The sequence below is a fragment of the Equus caballus genome, chromosome 10 (genome assembly GCF_041296265.1).
Source record: "Equus caballus isolate H_3958 breed thoroughbred chromosome 10, TB-T2T, whole genome shotgun sequence".
NCBI lineage: Eukaryota > Metazoa > Chordata > Mammalia > Perissodactyla > Equidae > Equus > Equus caballus.
The window spans coordinates 10,448,748-10,460,773 of record NC_091693.1 but is presented as its reverse complement, the minus strand read 5'-3'; the positions used below and the strand labels follow the sequence as shown (position 1 = coordinate 10,460,773).

Below are 12,026 nucleotides of genomic sequence, written 5' to 3'. Positions count from 1 at the left end.
GCCTCAGTGGTGCCATCTGGGGAACGGCAGGCAGGCCATGGGCACAGACCTTACACCCCACACGTCTGGTCTCACCTTTGGAACCATTGCGAAGCACGAGACTCGTAGGCAAAAAGATATTCCCAAGGTTGCAGGTAAGTGGGCCTGTTTCAATGGCAATTCGGAAACTTCTGTCTCCCAACCGGCCAATCCAGAGCTGCCTGATTCAAAGGGCACGATCTCCTAGCCTCGGGGTGCGTCGCTTCTTGAGAAACGGAGTTACGCCTAGCAGTGGCTTTCTGGCCCTTCGTTTGGGGACTACAAAGACCAGAATTCTTCGCGCCCACGTGTTAGGGGCGGGCCCTCAGGCAGCCTATCAGTGGTCAGAAGCCGCCCGGGGCCCGGATGCAGGAGGCGGGCTGTAGAGGAGGAGAAGGCCGTGATTGGGTGGTTCTGGCCAGCTCGGGTGTCGCGTTCTCGTGGCATGCGGAGGGCGGGGTCTCCGGGCCGTGCCGGGAGAGCAGGCCGGCGGCGTTCGTGGGTACCGAGCGGAGTGTAGGCGCTGAGGCCGGAAGCGGCCCTGCTCCGAGAGGCGTCGGTAGCCGCTCTGGCCCGGCTCGCGGGAAGCCCGGTCGACAGGAGGGACAGGCAAGGGCCCCGCTGCCTCCCTGCGTGTGTGAGGTAACGGACGCGTCGTGGGACGCGGAGGGACCCCGCACCGCGCGCGGTGGGGAAGCTCCCGGAGGAGGGGAGCTGTGAGCAGAGGCCGAAGACGGAAGGGTGTCCGGGGGTGGCGGGGGTGCGATGCGGAGCAGCCTGCGGTGCGGATGGGAGCTGCAGGTGATCTGGTGTCGGTGGAGATCTTATTGAAAGTTCTGTATGAATGAGATCGTGGAAGATTTTGTTGGCCATTTAGAGGGCTTGGACTTTGTCCTGATGGCAGTGAAGAGCCACGGGAGGGTTTCTAAAGGGAAGGAGCCTGGCCCAGTTTGCTGCCATCTGGGAGTGGATTGAGGGGAGAGACACTAGGTCGGGAGCCCGGGGTGGCGGCTGCGGCAGGCTCCTCGGCAAGAGGCCGAGCTGACAGGCTGTGTGGAAGGACGCGGCGGAGAGAGGCGGGAAAAGAATATTTCCGGCACCTAGAACAGTGCCTGGCATACTGTAGATGCTTAATAAAAAAATTTTTTTTAATGAACTGTCCTAGGAGGCAGGTACCATTATGATCGCCGTTTTGCAGATGAGGATACTGAGAGCAGAGAAAGTTAAGTAACTTGCCCAAGATCACATAGCTAGGAGGTGCAGGGCTCAAGAGTTGTGTGTGTGTGTGTGTGTGTGTGTGTATGTGATCCACTGACTTAGCAGGGTGCAAGATGAGCCTCAAGACATCAGCAGGAGCCAAATCGTGTAGGTCCTGTAAAAAATGTGGGATAAGCATGGAAGCGTTTATCCCCAATTTCTCTTTCCAGACCAGAGCCTCTCCCCAGACCTGCTCACTGACAGCCTACATTGCATCTCCGCTTGGATGTCCAGAGAGATCTTGAGAGTTATTTTGGCCAAATTGAGCTCTTGGTCTTTTCCCCGAAACCTGTTTCTCCCACGTTCTTCTCAGTAAATGCCGCTTCTATCCTTGTCATTGCTTAGACCAAAAGCTTTGGAGTTGTCCTTGACTCTCCTTTGTCTTATGACTGTGTGTGGTCTATCAGCAAATACCTTCAAAGTATATTCAGAACCTGTCCATTTCCTCCCAGCTCATTCCTGTCACCCTGTCCTGTCCATCCTCATCTCCTGCCTAGACCATCATGGCAGCCTCCTCGGTGGTCCCCTTGTTCCTCACAGTCAGTTTGTCACATGCAGTCAGAGGGATGCTGTGAACACCTGCATCAGGTCACATCTCTGCCCTGTTCAGGACACTCATGTGGCCCCATGTCACAGAGAGAGAATGCAAGAGTCTTCTCCATGGCCTCAAGGCCCTGCGTGATCCGTTCCCGTTACCTCTCTGACATCATCTACTCCTCTCTCCTTGTTCACTCTGCTCCAGCCACTCTGGCCTCAGGGCCTTTGCGCTTGCTGTTCTCTTTACCTGGAGCACTCTTCTCCCAAATAGTCAAGGCTCCCCTTCACCTTCTCTAGATCTTTTCTCAGATGTCACCTTCTCCTTGAGATCTTCCTTGACCACCTTCTGTAATGGTACGACTAACATTCATCTGTTAACTTCCCGTTAACTTCTTTCTTAGCACTTATCGTATCATTACTTAACACACTATATAGTTGATTTATCTGTCTTACTTATTGTCTGTCTCTCCTCTCGTCCAGCAGACCACAGGCTTCATGAGGGCAGGGGCTGTTGACTACTTCATGCTTTGTATCCAACACCTAGGAGAGCTCTTGGCACACACAGGCTCAGTAACTATTTGTTGAATGAATGGATGGATGGATGGATGATTTCAGAGCACAGCCCCTGACCTGGCATCCTGGGGACTCTGTTGATCTTCTTTCCACAGAACTTTAAGGGGCTGCCTTCCAGTTTTTTGAGGTCTCAGACCTTCAACAAATATTTCATCTCGCCTCTGCTCTGTGCTCAGCGTTGGGAGCACAGCAGAGAACAAAACGGTTTCCCTGTCCCCAGAGAGCTCTCGGTCTCGGGCTGGGGTTCAGATCACGCGCTCATCACACACACATGAAATTACGAAGAAAGGGGGAGGGCGCTAGGAACACGCTGGACAGGAAGTCTGACGTGGCCCCCGGAAGTGAGGTTTGAGGCGATGAAGGAATAGGCCTTAGCTCCATTAAGAGGTAACAGGATGTAGGGTCGGGGGGGCACCTAGAGGCCGAGGGGGAGCCAAGGGCTGCACCACGCAGATGCTGAAGGAGTTTGGGTCCTTACGCCTGGGGAGTGGAGGTTGTAGGGAATTCTAGGCAGTGGAAGGAGGCGTTTTCAGTTACGTGTGCTGAAAGGTCCTCTGGCTGTTGCGTATGGAGTTAACTTTAGGGGCTGAAGGACTGACGTAGAGACCCGTGACGAGGCTGTTAGCATGAGACTGACACAGCTGGTACTAAAGAAGGCCGCACGCTCTTTGCTGTTTCTGCCGTCAGGAGGTGGAGTCCCCTCCCCTTTCACCTGGGCTGCCCTGTCATTTGTTTGGACCAGTAGAAGGTGGTGGAAGTGATGCTGTGCAGGCTGGGGGCCCGGGCCACAAAAGGCCTGGCAGCTCTGCTCTCACTCCGGGAGGCCTGGGCCGCTGTGTGAGGGCGTCCAGCTACCTGGCTTGAGAGAGACGCGGAAGGAGAGCTGTCCCGCTGTTTCAGCTGAGCTGCCAGACGTGAGTGATGCCGTCCTGGATGTTCCAGCCTGGTTCCCAGCTGAAAACATGTGGAGTAGAGACAAGCCATCCCGAGTCACCTCGCCCTCTGCGCCTTGCCCAAGTTACAGAATCGAGAGCAAATAAACGGTTGCTGTTTTAAGCCACTGTGTTTTGGGATAATTTGTTATCCAGCAATAGCTGACTGAAACAAGCTAACGTTTTTTGAGATCTTACCATTTTATGTGTTGGCTCATTTAATCCTCATGGTCAGCCTGTGTGGTAATGTTGTTACTGCCATTATTCTGATGAGGAAACGAGGGCACAGAGAAGTTAATGAAGTTAACTTCATTAGCAAGATATCCTGGCACGTCGTCGGGCTGAGTACGTGGTAGCTGCTGTTATCAGCATCGTTTCCTCTGTATTAAAATTTCTGTGATTGTTACAGAAGTGGTAGGAGGGCAAATAAAAGCATTATTAACCCACTTACGAGTGGTATGATTTTAGATATGTGACTTCACCTCTCTGAGGCTCAGTTTCTTCACTGTGAAATGGAGAGTATAGTACTATTCATCTCACGGGGTTACTGTCAGGAGGCAGGGTCTGACAGAGAGCAAATACCTAATATATGGCAGGGATGATAATTACTATGAAGCATGCATCCAGGTTGTGTGGACAGCGATCTTAGCACCACAAGGATGAAGCCATTTTCTTGGAAGCCCTACTGGAAAGACAGAAATGTCCTTGGTGATACTGGTGAAGTGCTGGATCAGGCCTTACCTGAAGTGAGATTACTTCTGGACTTTGTCATTAGGGAATACAATAAATCTTTTTGCATCATTTAAGCCATTAATTTGTATCATTAGTCTTTTTGTATCATTTAAGTTGAATCAGGCTTTCTATTACTTGGAACCAACATCCTAACTGATTCCACGGTTTTATTCATTTATTTGTTGATTCGTCAGATATTGAATACTTACTCCATGCCAAGCACTGTTTCAGGTGCTGCTGTTATAACAGTAAACAAACCCCTCAAAAGCCCTGTCCTCATGGAGCTTACGTTCTAGTGGGGAAGGTGGGTGATAAGAAAATAAATATTGATGATAAGCTTGAGGGGAGGAGGGCTGGAGAGGGACAGAGCTACCATTTTAGGTGGAGGAGTCAAATAAGACATCTTTGAGAAAGTGTCGATGGAAGAGGACCTGACACAAAGGGAGGAAGCCAGCTGTGTGTATATTTTGGGAAGAAGGACATTCCAAGTAGAAAAAACAGCGAGTTCAAAGGCCCTGAGGTCAGCTTGGTGTGTTGGAGGAGTGAACTGGGCCGGAGTGAGCAGCTGGGAGGGGTGGAGCCGAGGGCCAGGCACGCAGGGCTGGCTGGGCCGCCAGAGGACTTGCAGTGGCTTCTCAGTGAAAGGACAGGCAGTCGGAGCCTTCTGAACTCCACAGTGCTGCGGTCTCGCGTCGCCAGCTGCTGTGTGGGCTCCAGGCTGGAGCGGGACTCCAGTGTGGAGGCTGCCACACTAGTGCAGCTGAGGGACGGTGGCGGCCTGGCCGCAGTGGCCGCGGTGGAGGTGGGGAGACACGGTCGGAGACTGAATGTAGTTTGAAGGAAGAGTGGGCAGGATTGGGGGGCATAGGCGTGGGGTGCGGAGGGGGAGTCAGCGACCCTTAGGCGTTTAGCCTGCGCCGGGAAGGAAGGAGGCCAGGAGCCGCGGAAGACTAGGGCTGTGGTGTGAGCCTCCCAGTGGCCTCGCTGGGCCCGCAGGGCGGCCTACGACGCTGGCATTCAGGGCCCAGGTCTGGGCTGGAGATGCAGATTGGGAGTCACTTTCATCTTCGTAGCGTTAAGGCCCAGGATGAGGTTACTAAGGAGGGGAGTGTAGATGGAAACGAGGTCAGGGAGTGGGAGCAGGGGCCCGCGAGGCGGTGCTGGAGCGATCCAGGAGAGAGATGGCAGTGGCCTGGAGCAGGGCGGGGCAAGAGGGGCAGTCGTCGGGAGATGCTGCGAGGGCAGGTCCCCAGCAGCCTGATGGTGGGTGAGGACGGTCGGCTGGACGAGGGCCTCGTGAGAATGGGACAGCGTTGGGACATGGGGCAGGGGCTCTGCTTTCCTCCTTCCCTGGGCTCTGTGCTCTCCGCCTCTCGGGGCCTCTGCTGCTTCCTCTGTTTGCAGGCAACTGGCCTGGCCCCGGGTGGACTCCTGCCTCGACTCTGGGTGCCCCTCCAGTGCTGTGCCCCACAGCCCCTCTGTCCCCATTTGAAATTCCTCAGACAGGAGTCGCACAGCCGGGGTGCTCAACCTGCTGTAGCTGGAGGATTCCCGCAGTGACGTCTCAAATAGTCGCAGTCACAAAGCATTGCTGACAGGCGGAGTGGGGGCAGGCGTGGGGCGGGGGGGTGATTTGACCCTGTTTTCATGGCTAGGGGGGACAGGCCATTTACATAGCCTCAGATGCGCCCTGCCTTGGGTGGCTGGGGGCGGGGAGCCCAGGAAGGTGGGCTCCAGCGGCACTGGGCTCAGAGGGGCAGCGTCGAGTCGGGGGAAGTGACGGGAGCCAGCACGGCCGCTGCCTGCCACAGGTCCCCCCACAGCGGCCGGGGAGCCACTCATTACTCCTCGCTCTCGAGGGACACAGCGATGACTGAGACAGCCTCCACGCCACCCTCAGAGCACAGCCCGAGCGGAGACCCTCGCCAGACAGGCTGTGGGGCCCAGAGGGAGCGCCTGGCACGATTCAAGGTAACAGGAAGGACGTCCTGGGGTGGAGGACACGTGAGGCGAGAGCTAAAGGGGCAGATGTGGGAGGGGGCGGGCGCTGCAGGCCTCTGCGTGCAGCCAGGTTGGTAGGCACTTAAGAAAGCTGTTTTTATTTAATAATTTTAGATTTACAGAAAAGCTGCAAATTTGGAACAGAGACTTCCCTTATACCCTACACCCAGCTTATTAACATCCTACATAATTACAGTACCTTTGTCAAAACGAAGAATTTAGCATGAATTAGTAGTCTATTAATTGGATTCCAGACTTTATCCATCTTCCACCCGTTTTTCCGCCAACGTCCTCCTTCTGTTCCAGGATCCAATCCAGGATGCCACGCTGCGTTTATTCGTCCCGTCTCCTTGGTCTCCTCCAACCTGTGACAGTTCCCCGGTCTCTCCTTGTTTCTCATGCCCGTGACAGTTTGAGGAGTACCGGTCAGGTGTTTTCTAGAATGTCCCTCAGTCTGATCTGTCTGACGTTTTCCTCGCGGTTAGATCGGGATCATAGGTGTGAGGAGGAGGACCCCTCAGCTGGTGTTGACCTGGCTCCCTTCATTCCGGTGGCGTCTGCCGGGTTCCTCGGCTGGAGCATCGCTGTTTTTCCCTCTCTTTACTCTGTCACGAAATCCAGCCCACACTCGGAGGGAGGAGAATTAAGCTCCAGCTCCTGGAGGGAAAAATATCAAAGAATTTGTCTGCATGTGTTAAGACCACCACAGTAACTAATAAACACGGGAAGATACGTGGCAGCCGTGCAAAGGCCCTGCTGTCCTCAGTTCCACGGCTCGTTTTAGCGTTCGTCCACGGCAGTTACTACTGTGGTGTTCCAGTGGCGATTTCCTATTTCCTTCATTTCTTCTGCAGTTATTATTTGGGATTCTTCTGTAGGAAGATTTGTCCCCACTACCCTGTTTATTTTCTTTGTACAGTCGTTAATTTATATCAGTCTGGACTCACGGATGTTTTTTTTATTCTTTGGGTGTAACCCAAGAATATCGCAATTAATTTTTTCAGTCAGATTGTTCCAGTTTGGGCCATGGGGCTCTTTCAGGTTTCCTCCTGTGTTTTTTTTTTTTCCCTCCCTTGAGCACCTCCTTACCTCCTGGCGCTGTGAGATGCTCCAGGCTTGTCTTGTGTTTTCCCTGCTCCGGCCCTGGGATCGCCATTTCTCCAGGGGGCCCTGGTTCCTTCTGTTGGAGGTGGACTTAGACACCCAGGTCTGGGCACTGAGCGTGGTCATTGCTGCTGGGCTGTCACTGTTTCTAGTCCCCGTCAGCTGACAGAGCTGGGAAGTACATGTCTGTGTACAAACCCAGTATACCCATGTCTATACTCTGTATGTGGATAGATACAGACATCTGTGCATGAAGAGAAACGTGAGTCTGTACTGATAGCTCTGACCAGCTCGAGGGTTGGTCCTCACCTCTCCCTGGCTTACTTAGTGACTTCCTTCTCCGACCGTGAGAAGCCTGGCTCTGTGGTCACTCTTCGTGTCTGTCTTGTGGGCCCCCTTGGCAGACGCTAGCAGCGCTGGCCGTTCCCGCCTTCTATAAGGACAGTCTCCCCTCCGTTTCTGTGATGATGCTGGCCCCTGAGCTTTCTCCTCTGTCTTGCTTCTTTGCAGGAAGTTCCTGTTTTCACGGATCCCTTAAATGTGGGGGCTCTTCTGTCCTCCCCCCTGGGCCATCTTACACTCTTTTATGGTCTCTTTCCTGTCTCTGTGCTGATGGCGCCCACTCTCTGCCCTCAGTTCTGACCTGCTCCCTGAGCCCCAGACCTGGGGGTCCTGAGGCCTCACGAAGCCCCCTCCTGCCCTCAGCCCTGGATGATCCCTGTGCCCCGAACACTCACCTTGTCCCAAATTGCAAACCTGCTCCTCCTCTCGGCCCCTGTCTCAGGAGTGGCCCCTCCGTACCCCAGGCTCACGAGAGAGCCCCGAGCCCGTCTTTGATGCCTCGCTCCCCACCCCGGCCACCAGCTCCACCCGTCAGTCTCCCTAGCTTGTCCACCAGGACTCCTGGCTGTCTCCCCCATCTGCCCCCTTCTCGCCTTTCATGGCCCTGCCTTGGTCCACCCTGTCCTCTCCCACCTTGTCTCTGCCTGGCCTCCTCCCGGGCCCTGGCCTCCCGTCTCTCTGTAACCCACCTCCACTTGGCCCTTAGAGGGACTTTTGTGGAACGCAGATCTGATCAAGTCCTCCTGCCTGGAGCTTTCCCGTGTTTCTCCAGTGTCCTCAGGACAAGGTCCTAACTCCTTAACCCAAGGCTCGGTGCCACTGGCCCCTGACCATCACCTCGGCCTGTGTCCTGACTGCCTAAGCTTCAGACACTGAACTTCTTGTTTCCTTGAACGTGACCCGTGCACCACCCGGGCCTCCGCGTGGACCCTGCGCCAGCAACCCTCAGCCCTGCCGGCCCTGCCCAGTCCGCGCCCGCCCACTTTCTCCCCGCTCACATTGTTTTGAGACAGTCCCAGACATCATCCTCTGTAGGGATGGCGAGTAAATGTCAGCAGTGGGCATTTCTGAGTGTAGGAAGCACGGGGGGAGCTTTACTGTTAAAAAATGTTTGCAGGGAACATGTTTTCATCGCACAGTAATGTGACACCAGTAGCTGTTGTGGGGGAAGAAGTTAAGTAAACAAGAAACAGTCACATCATCTTTGAGTTTAAGAGGAAAAGACTTTCAGGAATCATCTTATCTCTTTCAAGATTCCAGAGCAGCAAGCAGAGAGTAGAGATGTGTTTCTCTGGGCACGGTGACCGCGACGCCACAGTGACCTTTAAGGGGTGCCTGTAAGCTTCCTTTTAAATCACGCCAACTGAGGGAATTTTCTACCGTTAATTTTCACAGTTTTTGTAAACATGACTCATGTGATTTATCTAAATGGTATCTTACAAGCGTTAGGAACAACTAAATTACATAGAAGGACTTCATCCGTGTGAAGGAAGGTTCCTCCGGTACATTGGTGTTGGGAGAATTCTTGGCTTCTACTCTGATACAAGTGGCTACCGGGACGGTGAATTCCGTGGAAAGGAGCCGTGAATGCATCCGTTTCGAGACCTTTTGCAGTTTTAAATCTGACCAGCACATGCTTTAATAATAAATGGCAACATTTACACAGCACCACCTTCGCGCCAGGCACCTCGTCAGCTCTTGACGTGCATTGATTCCGTGGTCCCCACCCAGCCCTCAGGACGGAGCTGCTGTCGTCGTGCCAGGTGGTCCGTGCGGCATTCAGAACTGAAGGCCCTTCCCCCAGGTTCCATCGCTAGACAGTGGCAGCACTGAGGCTTGAACCCGGGTCCTGGTTGCTTCCACTGTCTGTGCCTTTAAGCACCTTTCCCCTGGATTCCGTTCTCAAAGGAGATGCTCACGTTGCTGCTGGTGCAGTCGCTTCTTTTTGGAAGAAGGGCTTCAATTACTTTCCTCTCCAGCTGCTAAAAATCTTTTTTGACATCCCCAATTATTTGTAAAGAAAAACACTTTTAACTGCTTTTTTAGGGACAATTTCCAACGTACACAAAAGCAGAGAGAAAAGTGTAATGAACGCCCACGTCCCCATCATCCAGCTGCTACAGTCACTGTGAGGGGGCCATTTCTGTGCCGTCCATGTCCTGCACATTTTTCTTCCCTGCTCAGTTATTTTGAAGCGAATCTAGATACATCTTTTTAAGACAGTTTCTTTTAAAGGAAAGGTAACCCACAATTCCTTGCTCCGAGTCCTCCCTGAGCCTCTGTTCCCACTCCCCCAGTTTCCAGAAGCAGAGGGATCTGTGCGTGTGGGACACCATCCGCTGGCTCTCCCTGGCCCCTTTCCTGTAACCCCATCCTCCAGGCCTTTCTCCCCGGCGCTCTGAAGCCTGAAAACCATCCCTCTTCGTGACTGTGGCCAGCCTGGTGCCGCTTGGCAGCCCCGTCACCCGCAGCGGGACATTTAATCTGCAGTGGCTTCTTGCCATGGTTGTAGCCTCTTCCCTTATTTGGGTTCTTTTCTGGATGCCCCCGCCACCCAAACCAGGTCAGGCCTCCTGTCCCACCAACTGCGCGCTGTAGCTTCCCCTCAGGCACGTTACGTGTGAGAGTCAAAACGAAACAGAGATTTGTGTACTTATCTATCAGTTGCCCGGGAGCTCCATGGGGCAGGAATCAGGTCTGTCTTCATCCCCGCCGTGTCCCCTGCGTCACCCAGCACAGGGCCCCACATCAGCAGGTGCTCAGTCCCAGTGAGGCATGAATGAATGAGTGTTTGCCAGAGTCAATAGCTGGGCATTTATCATGAAGGCAATAGGAAGCGACAGAAGTGTTTTGGGCAGGACTGGACCCGTTGTTTTCAAACTGCCATGTGTATAGATCCCCTGGGGGCTTGTTAAAATGCAGATTCTTGAGTCACTGGGTCTCGGGAGGGGTCGGAGGGGCCTGAAGTTCCACGTCTCTGACAAGCGCCCCAGTGATGCCAATGTTTTGAGTAGCCAGGGTCTTGCTGTGTTCAGGACAGCAGCCACCTACCTCCCGTGGCTGCTGGGCACCTGCAGTGCGGCTAATGTGAGCCGAGATGACTTTAAGTGTAAAATACCCACCAGGTTTCAAAGACTCAGTCCAAAAAACAGAATGTAAAATATCTCAATAATTTTTGTATTGATCACATGTTAATCTGATCACATGTAATATTTTGGATATATCGGATTAAATAAAATATATTATTAAAATTAATTTCACTTGTTTCTTTTTCTTTTAATGTAGCTACCAGAAAATTTAAAATTATGTTTGTGGCTCACATTTGTGGGTCTCATTATGTTTCTGTTGGATCGTGCTGGTCTAGAACATTCCAGACTCCATCTCACCTCTGCGCACTTGTACATGCTTTTTGGAGCTCTCTTCTTTCTCCCAACCTCCTCCTCACAACTAATTCCATACATCTTTCAGGCCTCCTTTAGAATGTCTCCTCCTCCGGGAAGCCCTCCGGGATCCCCCCGGGGGGCTGGGGTCGGGTGTCTGTTGTGGGCTTCCACAGCTCTCTGGGTTTCCTCCAGCCTAACCCTGCCCATCTGTGATGTCAGCATCTAAATATCTGTCCCCCTCTTTACGTGGACATCTCCATGAGGACGGGGACAAAGTCTGTCCTGGTCGCCACTTCACCTCTAGCATCCGGCACAGAGTCGGTAAATCTCCATTCACTGACTTAAGAAACGACAAGTAAGATGTGGGTCTTGCAAATCCGACAGCTCTTGAACCGGCCTGTGAGGTCAGCTGTGGAGGCCTGGGTTGTGTCCCCTGACACCAGCGGAGCCTGGGGGGCTGCCTGAAGCGTCTCACGGGATGTTCAGGAGACGTGCAGTGCTCTCCGCAGTCTCTGCAGAATCGTCCTGCCTCGGCCCTGAGCTGCCCCAGAGCGCCTCTCTCGGGATTCGTCCTCTGCTGGTACCGGATGTCTGAGTGGGGACTTACCTTTTCTTTGTTCATTTCTATCAGCTGCTGTTAGGACAACACAGATTCTGGTGAAGATTTTTCCCAGTCTGAGATTGCCCGTATTCTTTTCTTTCTTTCAATTGCATAGAAACGTTGAAGAAATAGTCAAGAAGAAACAGTCTGTTGGTCTTCTCCTTTGAGATTCTCTTGCTTCCCTAGCTCTGTGATTAATCTGATAGGAAAAGATGCCGGACCTCGTCAGTCAGCGGGGAAAGACGTTAAGTGCACGCGGAGGTCAGCTGCCTCTCACGCCAGCTGCTCAGGTGCCCCCACTGCCCTCTGCGCTTTCAGCACCGTCTCCGCCTCGGTTCCCACGCCCTCCTGTCCGTCACATGCCGCCTCTTTTCATCCCCGCCTGCCCACTGTCCCTACCCATCATGCAGTCGTAATTACAGTCTCTCTCTGTGTTCCTTTCCTGCTCTATCTTTTGATCCCACCCATCTGACTAAAAGCCAGCCCCTCCTTATGTAAACATCTAGAGGAAAAAAAAAAGGGCCACACTGAGATTCTACTTTACAC

The 12,026-nt window shown here is 53.3% G+C and overlaps 2 long non-coding RNA genes across 2 annotated transcripts; one reads left to right on the top strand and one right to left on the bottom strand.

Annotated features, from left to right (window-relative positions):
• Positions 1 to 474: 474 nt before the first annotated feature.
• Positions 475 to 3,441, top strand: LOC138915913 (uncharacterized). The gene is made up of 2 exons (XR_011422377.1): positions 475 to 660; positions 3,073 to 3,441. It is a non-coding gene; the product is annotated as an uncharacterized lncRNA (long non-coding RNA).
• Positions 3,442 to 6,121: 2,680 nt separating this feature from the next.
• On the bottom strand, positions 6,122 to 11,819 carry LOC138915914 (uncharacterized). Its single transcript, XR_011422378.1, has 2 exons — positions 7,140 to 11,819; positions 6,122 to 6,707 (listed from the first exon to the last, which is right to left on the bottom strand). It is a non-coding gene; the product is annotated as an uncharacterized lncRNA (long non-coding RNA).
• Between the last annotated feature and the right edge of the window lie 207 nt (positions 11,820 to 12,026).